Raw genomic sequence first — 12483 nt, 5'->3', positions numbered from 1 at the left:
GTACATATAAAGTAAGAGTATGTTTCGTGGTGTTAGTGTCGAGCTTAGTTGTCTCTAACAGCTAATTACTTGTCCTTCCTAGGGATGAGCACTAATCGCTATAATTTGGTGGTGGTAGTGGAATGGTGAGAGTGTTCATATAATTGCATATGTATGTATGTATGTATTCGTACAAAATGCAAGTGTAGTCCAAGTTAATAATTTTAATGTTGGTGATGCTGCTAACAAGTAACTGTGGCTGAAACTATACTCGACGCTGGCTCAGCAGTTCGTATACTAGTTTGCAGTTCTTTCCTATTAACATATATCCTTAGGTGTTTGTTTTGTTATAATCATCCTTGCACATACATACACATTTATACTTAAGCATACGTTTATATACAGGGTGTGTGCGCTATTTGAGGCCAACTTGTTCATCATTCGAACTTCTTGAGTAAAGATGTGTGGTGTCATGATATGTCCTTTGTTGCTCACATCAGTCACTGAAAACTCATCTGTCATTTCCGCGGTTGGTCTTTTGGCCGTGGTAAAAAATTTGATTGTGTTTGATCCGACACAAACCGGAGGTCGTCATGGACAACTCGAGGGACAAGAGCCTCAGAATCTTTAGACTCCCTCGCTAGGGCCCTCATTAATTTTTAAGGGTCCTCGTCAATGATCACTTTCACTTGCGCAACAAATTCTGTATATCGGGCAGTGTCACAACGTTCCTCGTGTCTTTTGCGGCTTGCAACAGATTCTGCATCGCCACCTGATGTCTCCAGTTCACGGCGAACCTTATGAACGAATGATCGGGCACACTTATGTAAGAAAATTAGAGATTTCTAAATCGGTATGATTTGCACAGCGACGATAACTGCAAGTCTTTTCATGTCTTGAGTTAAGTTTTAGTCGTCAAGTCTTATCTGCAAAAAGAAAAGGAATGGTTTCGCGAAGTTAGCCACATATATGCGTGTTCTCAACTACCGTATGCACCCTGTATACACTGCACCAAGCACAGCTAGCTTTATTTGCATAATTGACATAATTAAATGTGAATATAAAATGTATGCACGAGTATCACTAAAGCACACATTTCTACAAGGAATAGGTCAGTTCACAAATGCATATCAGTTATCACATACACAATTCCTTTCTAGTTAATACATATGTACATATATGTAATATAGGTATATGTATGCAAATTTGCAGAAACTCAAAAAGTCTGTAGCTTTACATATTTGAGTGCTCCTGACATTTTTATCAAAGTCGTTAGGTTGTCTGCGTTGAAATGACATTTCATTCGTATGCCAGCAACAATAATTTGTCACTACACTTTGGAATACTGTAAAGCATTTTTATTATTTGATTATACGTCAGCCACAATTTAAATCTAATTAAAATAAATTTATTCCAAAGTAGGTACCTATAAAAGTGTATGTTAAGCATTTTGTGCACAGGTAGAAAATTATGAAAAGTTAGATAACTTTATGCACTTTAGTGTACTTGGTTATCAAACCCCAAACTCCAAAAGTATCAGAGCTGAACGAGCTGGGTAATTAAATTTGTTTGTTTTTATTATCAAATATCCAAATAATTCTCCAATTATCTTTAATTTTTCTGGCAATTTTCATTCTGCTGATGTTTTCCATGAAACTTATTTGTGATGGATTGGCGCGTCGTTTCGGGTTCTTAAGTTGAACAAACACGATTCGTTACATTCGTGGAATTCTATATCCAGGTACTAACATTTTTGCCGCCTCTTTATTGTTGTTCAAAGGTGAGAATTTCTATCGCCATTTCGAAACTCACTTTTTGCATGGTAATGGCTTAGCAATCGCAGGAATACTTACAGACGGCCAGATCGCGCCAAATTACCATTTTTTGATAATTCAGTCTGTTCTTTCTGGTAATATGGAAAGATATCTCGAGCGGCATTCTAGCCAATGTTTACTGGAATACAGCGCATTTCTTAGCTGCCCGCAAAGTGAAAAATGTTGAAGAAGGTTATGAAAAGAGGAGCAGACATCATTCGGCCGCGATGGTGCTAAACTCGATTGTTTATATATATGTATATATATAATTGGCGCGTACACCCTTTTTGGGTGTTTCGCCGAGCTCCTCCCTCCTCCTATTTGTGGTGTGCGTCTTGATGTTGTTCCACAAATGGAGGGACCTGCAGTTTCAAGCCGACTCCGAACGGCAGATATTTTTATGAGGAGCTTTTTCATGGCAGAAATCCACTCGGAGGTTTGCCATTGCCTGCCGAGGGGCGACCGCTATTAGAAAAATCTTTTTCTTAATTTTGGTGATTCGAACCGACGTTCTCTCTGTGCGGGTTGTTCGATTGTTTACCTACAATATTAAATCGCTCATGGGTCGTTCATAGATTGTCGGTATAACTTAAACACAACATTTATTTTCGGAGCTTGTGTGAAATATGAGTAGAAGACATCAAAAATGTGCTCCAGGGATGGTGTGGCAGCCCAGGTAGCCGTTTTAACGTTGCTATTTTCCAATCTGGCTTTAACTGTTTTTCCACCGATTTTACTGTCTTTACCAACTTTTTGTAGTGAAAGAGTGCGAAACAGAAATTATAATACGTAAAAAAAAATTTCTTCGGAATAAGCAGCTAAAGTAAAAATACTAGGGGAAACAAGAGGGCTGTATTCTCTAATGACGCTGTATGTCGTACATTTTCCACTTCTTAAAAAAAGTATGTTGTGTGCTTTGGCCTCCTGATTATGAAAATTTTTCGGTTTTCTTGGGTCACATGGAATTATTTTTTACTGGGTTTTTTTTAAGTTTTGAGGCTAGAGTTATAAAAGGTTTTTCATAACATAAAAAAAAATAAAAAATAAAAAATTAAAAAAATTGACGCTTAGATATCCGTGGTGAATAATTCATTGACGCTACCTTTTTATTTTAGACAGATGTACAACTTTTCACGATGCTTATTACGAAAATGGTGGCTTTTTGTGAACAACATACATATAATTCGTAATTTTTTTGGAAATAATAGTTCGAATGAGACGGCAATTCAAAGGTTGGTGAAAAATTTCAAGAAACTTGTTCTGTTGAGGATAAAAAAGGAGTCTGACACACTGGGACTTTTTGAAAAGTAAAGTCTATATAAATAAGCCAAAACGATTCCAGAGCTGAAACACGAAATTCGGATCGAGATTGCTGGACTCAATGCAATAATGTGTGAAAGAGTCCTTGAGAATTTTAAGGCATTTTTTACATATAACGCTTAAGAGCCGTATTTTGAATAATAACCGTTTGGTTTTACCATTACGTGTGGTTTTTAATAAACCAGGCATTTTCGTTGACGATTGGAAAATTACCTATATTAGTTCCCTGTTTATAAGTGGCAATAAAAATAATGTCTGTAACTATGGGCCCACTGGTACTTATGGTAGTGTTAAAAATGAAGACACTACTTTTTCATAAAATTTTGTTTTTTATTTTTCAACATAGTCCCCTTTCAGAAAGATACACTTCTCCCAACGCTCCGGCTATTTTTAACCTCTCCAAAAAATAGGATTTGTCGAACTCTCCAAAATATGCCTCTGTCTCAGCGATGACTTCCTCGTTTGAACTAAATTTTTTTCTTCATGTTAGGGAACAGAAAAATTGTGCATTGACCCAGATCTGTTGAATACGTGGGATGCGGCAGTAATTCATAACGCAATTCATGCAGTTTGGCGGCGACAACTTCGCGTTATCTTGGTAAAACAACATCTTCTTTTCGGCAAACGCGGCCGTATTTCCATTAACTTTTGTGAAAGTGATCCAATAACTCATTGCAGTATTGCCCATTTCTAAAAAATGAATGAGAATGACGCCATTCGCATCCCAGAAAATCGTCGGCATGACCTTTCCGGCCGATGGACCTGCCTTTCTTGGAGTAGATTCACCAGGAGAAATCCATTGTTTTGATTGTGGCTTAGTTTCTGATGTGTAATGATGAATCCAGATTTCAACTCGACGCAAAAATTCTTTCGGATCCCTATTAAATTGCTCCAAACACTTTAACCAAACGAAGGTAACAGCCGTATCCGCTTGTTGTTTTCATCGCCAACTTATCATGGCCTTCGTGCACTTTCGTTCGTCGTTCGTGTCGTAGACTTTTTGAATGATTTCCTCGTTAACCACGTGTGTCGAGTGTCCTGGTCGCTCCTTATCAATAACAGATGTTCACCCACGTGGTCTTAAATGACGAAGTGTCCCCATAGACAACATCCAACTTTGCTTTTATTGCACTTTTCCCCCATTTAAAAACAAAAAGCGAATTACCGAACGATACTGCTCTTTTTCAATCGAAGCGAAAATCATGAAACACGTCTTACTGAAATTTGTTTTGCCGTCGTTTGATAAATGGCAGCACATGATGATAATACCAACTTCCCACAGGAACCGTCCTCGTATTGGTTGCATACGTCCTTCAACAATTGATAAAGTGTGTGAATATATTGTTGAAGAAACAACACAATTTTTGACTTTTTGTTTCTTCTGTTTTGTTCAATAGTTTCAAATTTAACTGTTTTTAGTGAATACTCTATTGTGTGTTTTAAAATAGGATTTCATGTTGACCATATACGAGTATGTACAGATTTTTTAAATCTTTTTATACGGCTTCCTATTCTATCTTAATTAGTAAATTAGCTTGCTTTGGAATTCATTCGGTTTTCCTTCAATTAAATCCCATCTCTTTAACAGATGTGTTAATGGTGATAATTGATGGCACATCCTCTACACTTTTCTTAGCTTCTTCCGGGATTACTCAACCATTGATGGCAATCTTTCTACACTTATCTTAACGATGTAGGCAATTGATTTTCTTACGCTAATATCTTGCCCTATGTAGATGATTCAAAATTGTATTCTTTCATAAAACATCTGAATGGCAAGCATAAAATTCAATCTGATATTGATAATTTCCATCTCTGGTGTAGTAAGAACCACATTTTTTTGAATGCTTCAAAATCACTTAATGTTTTGTTGACTCGCTACAGGATATCTAACACTTTGTCAGAAACTGTTGATTAAAGAAAAGACATTGGCATTTTTTTTTAACGAATTTCACATCTAATAGTCATATTGACCTTATTGTTATGAAATTTTATTCAACATTAGGCTTTGTTAGGCGGAACTGTGTTCTTTGATCCATATACACTTAAACTACCTTAACCGTCTTTGTTGCGTTCCAATTTAGAATATGTTACTTTCGTTTGGATAGCGTAAATATCACAGTAATTCTATTAATAGAATCGAGCGGGTTCAGAAGGTCATTCTTAAATGTATGCGATCTTTCTGAACCTACGGCTTCTTATAATTCCCGCTTGCTTCTACTAAGCCTTAAGACCTTAGAAGCTAGGAAAACTGTACTGGCACTGCCCTTTATGTTTAATGTTGTTAATGGCTACAAAAACGCTACAGCCAGACGTGAGTGAATAGAATTGGTGCTTTATTGATGCCGTTCCGGGCCCTACCTAAGTAATGCCCAAAGTAGCCCCAGGAAGGGTGTCTCCCTAGAAGGATTGTTTTGGTGACCATACCACTCGACGCGGTAGGCGACGGTCGCTGTAAGTGCGAAGGCATTTTGAACCCTACCTCAGCCGCCAAAAACAATGTTAATGGCTCTTTAGATTATTCTTCTTTATAAGATCGTATCAATTTTAATATTCCCCAAAAAAGCCTTCGTGTATTACTCCCTTTTTACGTTGCTGATTGGAAAGCTCTGTATGCACGTAATGCCACAATTATGCATAAACTTAGTGAATTAAAAAAGATGTCTAGTTATATATTAATTGATTTTTCTCTAGTGAAAAATGAATTTGCTAAAACTTTGAACTCTTATTTATAATCTTTTACTTTCCTCAAATTTTGTAATACAAAAGAGTAAATTCATCCAAATATGAAAACATAAAATTGTATTCATGAAATTAGAATCGTATTTTTATTTGGTTTCATGGCTTATTATAAGTAAACGAGTCATAAGATGAATACCACTATCATCTTATGACTCGTTTACTTATGAAAATTCACTCAGAACTCCATATGGACTTGCTGAATTTTTATATCACTTTGCTTACTGTCCTGATTAAAAGGAATCTCTTATGATATAGCTGACCAACTTGTAAATTTTTGGGATAGTCACCATAAGTACTCAATGACAACTGTCGCACTACGAAATGGCTTCGGATATACAAACATAGTTATGTATGAGTACATGTATGTACATGTTCATATTTATTTATGAGTACTCGTACATTTGTGCACAGAAAACAAAAATTTTGTATTCACATTAAAGAAATTTTGCTGACTTTACCGAAACTCCTCAATTTAGAAAGCCTGAAAAAAAAATCCATTGTGAAGAAGACAAATTGTTCTATAGCTTGATGATTTGTTGCCTTAAGAGGTTTTGACTTCACTTTCGTACACCCGCGACCTTGTATCCTTTCAAGAACAAAGAAATTTTCAAAGGGAACGAAGCAAATTTGTAATGTTCAGCCCACCATTATTTGAAGGAAGTAAAAAATTCTCAATTGAGTGAACGAGAATAAATTTATACAACATTTTATTCCATTCCAATAGTTTCGGTCAGTGATTTTATTCCATTCCAATAGTTCCAGTCAGTGATGTTCGTTTCAAGTAAAAGGCAAAAGAAAGTTTATGCGCTAAAATTCACAGCTCTCATACCAGAGATAAAGAGGAGAGCAAAGTAATTTGTATTTGTTTAATGTACACTGTTATAAAACTGTTTCAAAATAAATATCCGGAAAATCTTAATTTTTTATAACTGTAACATTTAATAAAATATCGTGCATCTTTTTCTTATTAAATATAACTTTACTTAGGCTATCTGGTAATGAAAATATAATTTTTAAGCCATTCTCTCTTTTACTACTATTAATTTATCTTCGCCCGATCTACTTTATTATGCTAATACAAGGTGGCGACGCACGCCACCGAATTGTCAACTCGTCGATTCGTCGTCGTTCTCACCAGGTTGGCCTTTGTCCTTCGACCACGTAAGGATCTTGGCTTACGTGCCTATAAAATTCAGATCGTCCAAGAATTGAAGTCAAATGCTTAATGTTCAGATTTATTGGAGAAAGTAGTCCAGCATGGTTTTTGTATGCTTGGAACATTTGCGCAATACACAAATCTTCCCATTGTATTTTGTACGAGTATAGTTCTACAGCTACATCTATGTCAAAAATTTCTTTAAGTTCGCTGAAATCTAAGAAGGTGAGGTTTTTGAGAATTCCTTCACGTTCTTCATTATATAAGGGAAAAATGTAGAGGTATCGGATTTGAATTGAAATAAAATAACAAAAATTCGAATTTATTGGCCAATCTTTATTAGTTTTATGTAAAATCATTCATGACATGACGTCGTAATTCGGCCATCCGTGAACACCAATTTTGAATGACTTGGGGGAGGACTTCGGTCGGTGACTCCGGAATAACTTTAGTAATGTTGGCTTCCAATACTTCAATCGAAACTAGTTTATCTAAAAAGCATTTAGACTTTACATACCCTCACAAATAAAAGTCCAAAGTGTGATATCACACGATTATGGTGGCCAATCCACTGCTCCGAGACAAGAGATAAACTGCTGACTGCAACGACAACACAGTAAATCCTGTGTTTCACGGGCTGTATGGCAAGTAGCGTTGTCTTGTTGGAACTAAATATTGTGGAGATCGCCAGCTTCAATTTCCGGCATCAAAAAGTCGTTTATCATTGTGCGTTAGAGTTTGCCTTTCACTTTTACATTGGTGCCAGCTTCGTCTTTGAAGAAATATGGACCGTTGATTCCTCCAGCCCATAGATCGCACCAAACGGTTGTTTTCAATGGATGTAATGGCTGTTCTTGAACGGCTTCGTGTTGCTCTTCAGCCAAAATACGGCAATTTTGCTTACTGACGTAGCCATTAAGCCAAAAATGGGCCCCATCGCTGAACACCATAATTTGGCCTAAGCGCGCGATGAACACTTGTCACAGAGCTTTGATTTTCGTAATTTAATTATACGATTTGTAAACGTTGTTGAGGCGTAAATCTTTGCATGATGAAATGGAATAGGGAAGAAGTGTAAGGAATAGTGAAAAAAATTAAGTTTGACAATAGTCATGCGTGATCTGTAAAAAGCCCCATTAGAAAAAGTACCACTAATCTTTAAAAGCAATGCGTCACAAAGTTGGAATACTCAAAGTTTCAAAATACATAAATTCTTTTCAAACCCCTCCATGTAAATTTATAACTTTGGTTGAGTGGGTTTATACGAAACTTCTCGCAAGTATTGAAACATTAAATTGTCACATAAATGTCACGTGTTGGAATTAAGCACATGCATGTATTCATATCTGGATATATGTATACGAGTATGTATGTATTTTGCCACAAATTTCTATCCCTGAATTTTTTGCTACATCCACAGGCGCAATAATTATGCACACTTCCTTAAATTCATACTTATAGTAGTGCTTACGCGCAGATGTTACTTAACTGTGTTTGTTGGATTAAACTTCGTATAGGGGTAGAAGGAGGTCTTTACTCAGCTTGGGTTGCTTTATTTAATTATTCACATATTAAAGAAAACGCTCCATACGACAAAGCAATGTATTACTATTAGTCTTCCGATTCTGAACACCAATCCGAAAATGATTTAAATGATGTTGAAAAATGAAAATAATCTATAAAATGAAAAAAATTGTAATTGAAAAAAAGTAATTATTATGAAACCAATAAAAAAGTATGAATTAAATAAAGTAAAAAAATAAAAAGGAATTTAAAAGTACTAGTTGTTAAAAAGAGGTCCAAAAATAGCAATACAACCTTCTCGTGGTGGACCATGCGAAATACATTTGTTACAGACGAATAGATTTTTAATAAGCACAAAATGTTAGATCTGCATCTCTAAAGTTGCAAGACGTGGAATACATTCTTTTTCACAAAATATCCCCAAAGTCACTTCATATTTCATTTTGAATGGGGGTTAATGGCTATTCAAGGATCAAGAGCTAAACATTGTAAGAATTGTAGGAATCATTTAAGCGGGGCAATTAATTCAAAAATAAAATCTCTGGAACTTTATAAATTCACATCCAAAGAAAAGGATTTCATTTTGAATAACTTTTTTACTACTTTTGTTTTTGAATAACTTTATTACTAAATAAAAAAATTGATATTGAGCGATGAAAATCTTTATTTTGACCAGTACGGACTTCATGTTTATATGCTGCAGCTGTCTAGTTCTCGAGTGTCAAATATATTATGATTGACGTACGACGCCTTTGGTATTTCTTTCGATAGGGTGGTTAATTTTACGTTTAGTGCTTGCAGTAAGCACTATTAATTCGTACGCTCACGATTTCTTCTCGTATATAAATGGGGCATTCTTTCTGAACGTGAGACCCCCTGCCCCCAGAATAGATTTTGACGAAAAGAGGTCTATGAGGGCTTAAAATGTAGGTAATTATGTTTACTTTCGAAAGCAAAGTGGCACTTCTTGAAATTCAAAATGGCGGATCCAATCCGGGGGGTCTCACGTTCAGAAAGAATGCCCCAATTATACAATTCTGAGTAGGTATACAGATTTATAGCCCATTGAACTTTAATATGAAAATTTGCAAGTTTCAAGCGACTCCAGTTTTTTGTTCCAAATTAAAAAAGTTTAAGCAAATTGGAGCGTACATCCCTTGTTAGGTGGTTAGCCGAGCTCCTCCTCCTTCTCCACAAAAGGAGGGAACTACAAGGGAAGGGCCGTCTTCGAACAGCAAATGGTTTTTTATCAGAAACTTTTTCATAACAGAAACAAATTCGGAGGCTTGCCATTGCTTACTGAGGGACGATCACTATTAGAAAAATCCTTTTTTATCATTCACAATGGGTTTTGAATCCGGGCTCTAACAAATAGTGGACACGCATAAAACCAATAGGCTACGGCGGCCGCCCGCCTTTATTTACTTGTATATACAAAAGCCATTTTCAGAATTGACCAGGTTTCGTTCAATTTTCATCACTTTTGAGGAGCTTTAGGTACATCGCAATTTGCCACGACGTCGAGAAATACCTTTTAGATACTAGTAAATTAGTGGCAAGTATCAAAAGTTCTATACGTACGCGTTAAGTGGTCTTCCTCCTGTTCGTCGAGTATTAAGCTTTTTATGGTTCTCCTGAAATACTGAGCTTAGCTACTGGGACTGTATTATGCACAATCCACCAGTTAACGGTTGCCAGAATCAAAATTAACAAACAAAACAACTTTTTTCCACATTTGCTACGGTTTCTGATTCTGGCTACTTTCTCATCATAATATTTAACATAATTAATATATTTTAAGGATTTAAATGAGGTCCTGAATTCGCTTGGAGATATTTAAATCCTACCTTTCATTAATAATAAAAATGAAAAAGTACTTTGGAAGAAAAGAGGACGTATTGCTCCAGTAGTCACGAAAGGGTTAAACAAATTCAATAAATGTTATGGTCAATGTAAAAAACAAGCCTCTAATCTTATCACTTTTCATGACAGAGTAACTGATATGACTTCATGTCTGCTTTTATTTTGCACTTTGCAGAGAGCGGTATGATAAGAGTGAACTAGAATTCAAGCCTCTAGAGCTTTGTTGTTTTCACATTTGGCACTTTTTGATTATTTGATGGCAGATAAAAGTACAAAATTATCATATCGCTGAATGCAAAGCGTTCTGCACAAAACATAGTTATAGCAAATAGAGCGGAGTAGGGTAAATATATTCGGGCGGTACTGATATCTATACGTACAGATTTATGTATATCATCCTAGTGCTTTAGGTATTACGCACTGAAAATAACAGCTTACCAATACTTCAATTGTTGTAAATATTATATTATTTTATTAATCAATAAACATTTTTGGAATTTATTGAAAACTTTCTTAATTAAAACGTCCATATAAGCGGTCAAAAAAAAGCAATCGTGGATGTTTCGACCAAATTTGGTATATGGCTTATTTTAATACAGAAACGAATGAATATAAAATATAGTCCTTATTCGTTTACTACCATGTTCCCCGCCTTTATGTGCGGAAACATTAAAAGTTATCTGATTTTGATGAAATTTGATTTACACATTTCTGTTGCCTAGAGAAATGAAAACAGAAGAAATATTCGGTAATTAACTAAATAACACTATATAATTTAATAATAATTGATCATTGATTTTAAATTTTCCAAATATTCTTCTTGCATAGCTTATGCCTAGCAACATATATGTACATCAAGGATATTTTTTTTTTTTTGCAACAATAACTAAAGGTGCAAAAAATGATCAGTTCGCTTAAACATGCATCAATAATGTTGACTAATTCAAAAATTCATGGTTCGACACCTTCGATTTGGTGAGACCAACCTTTTATACTGTGAGCTGTTGAAACCTGGTAAAGCTTATACGCTTGATTTGAAAAGGTGATTTCCCAAGGCAATAACGCTCATCCACATGTTTCTTAAGCCATAAAATATTACCCAATCACACTTAAATCCAACCCAACCTCACTTCATCCGTCAAAAAGCGCTTCTGACTGCACTCACGAGAAGGCCGAATTGTGACTATTCATGAATTGCACTACTTTTGATGATGATATCTCCTGTAAGAAAGGTTGGAAGGCTGGACTAGCAATAAGCAAAACTTTCAAAAAAGATCTTTAAGCATTTGTGTACAAAAAATATGAACTTTCTTTTGTAAGGCGTAGAAAAGAAAGTGTGGCAAAACTAAAATGCATGAGTCCACTTAGGAGATTTGTAATATTATTACAGTGAATATTTATACTTCATATAATCCGTAGCCACCGTAGCCGAATGAGTTGTTGCGTGACTACCATTCGGAAGTGCAAATGATAGTTTTTCTAATAGCAGTCACCCCTCGGCAGTCAATGGCAAACCTCCATGAAAAAGCCTCTCATAACAAAACCATTAGCTTAAAACTGTAGGTCCCTCTAATTGTAGAAAACATGTATGAAAAACAGGCACATCACAAATTGGAAGAGAAGCTCGGTCACGCACCTAAAGAAGTATTATGCGCGAATTATATAAATAAAATATATATTCTTCGTTGAATCTTTTTTAATTATTTTTTAATATCTCTGGGAAGCTTTAATCGACCTCGTAAAACTCACTCATCTTGTAAACCGAACAATTTGTTCGATACACTTGCGCACACATAATTAAGTAAATTTATTTTTGTACAATGTGCGAAATATTTTACGTGCTAAATTTGTATTGTATCTTCTTGCATTATACAGCATTCCAAAAATTTAAGTTCCAAAAAATGTTCATCAAAATGTTTACAAAGTTTCGAAGACTTCTTGATATGCAACTTTATAGCCCATTTAATTTTAGTTCAATAAAGTGTCATTTTGAAGACGCTAAAAAATCACGTTGATTTTTGACATAGGAAGAAGACTTTCTGGTATGTACTCGTATTTTACCAAAATTACATACCCAGAATTTTT

At 35.3% G+C, this 12483-nt stretch overlaps 1 protein-coding gene across 1 annotated transcript in view; it reads left to right on the top strand.

Moving 5' to 3' along the window:
• Positions 1-12483, top strand: part of LOC128871961 (uncharacterized) — a 93045-nt gene that overhangs the window by 21833 nt on the left and 58729 nt on the right. The gene's annotated exons all lie outside the window — the stretch shown is intronic.

The sequence above is a fragment of the Anastrepha ludens genome, chromosome 2 (assembly GCF_028408465.1).
Source record: "Anastrepha ludens isolate Willacy chromosome 2, idAnaLude1.1, whole genome shotgun sequence".
In the NCBI taxonomy this organism is placed as follows: Eukaryota; Metazoa; Arthropoda; class Insecta; order Diptera; family Tephritidae; genus Anastrepha; species Anastrepha ludens.
This window is presented reverse-complemented; position numbering and strand designations above follow the sequence as displayed.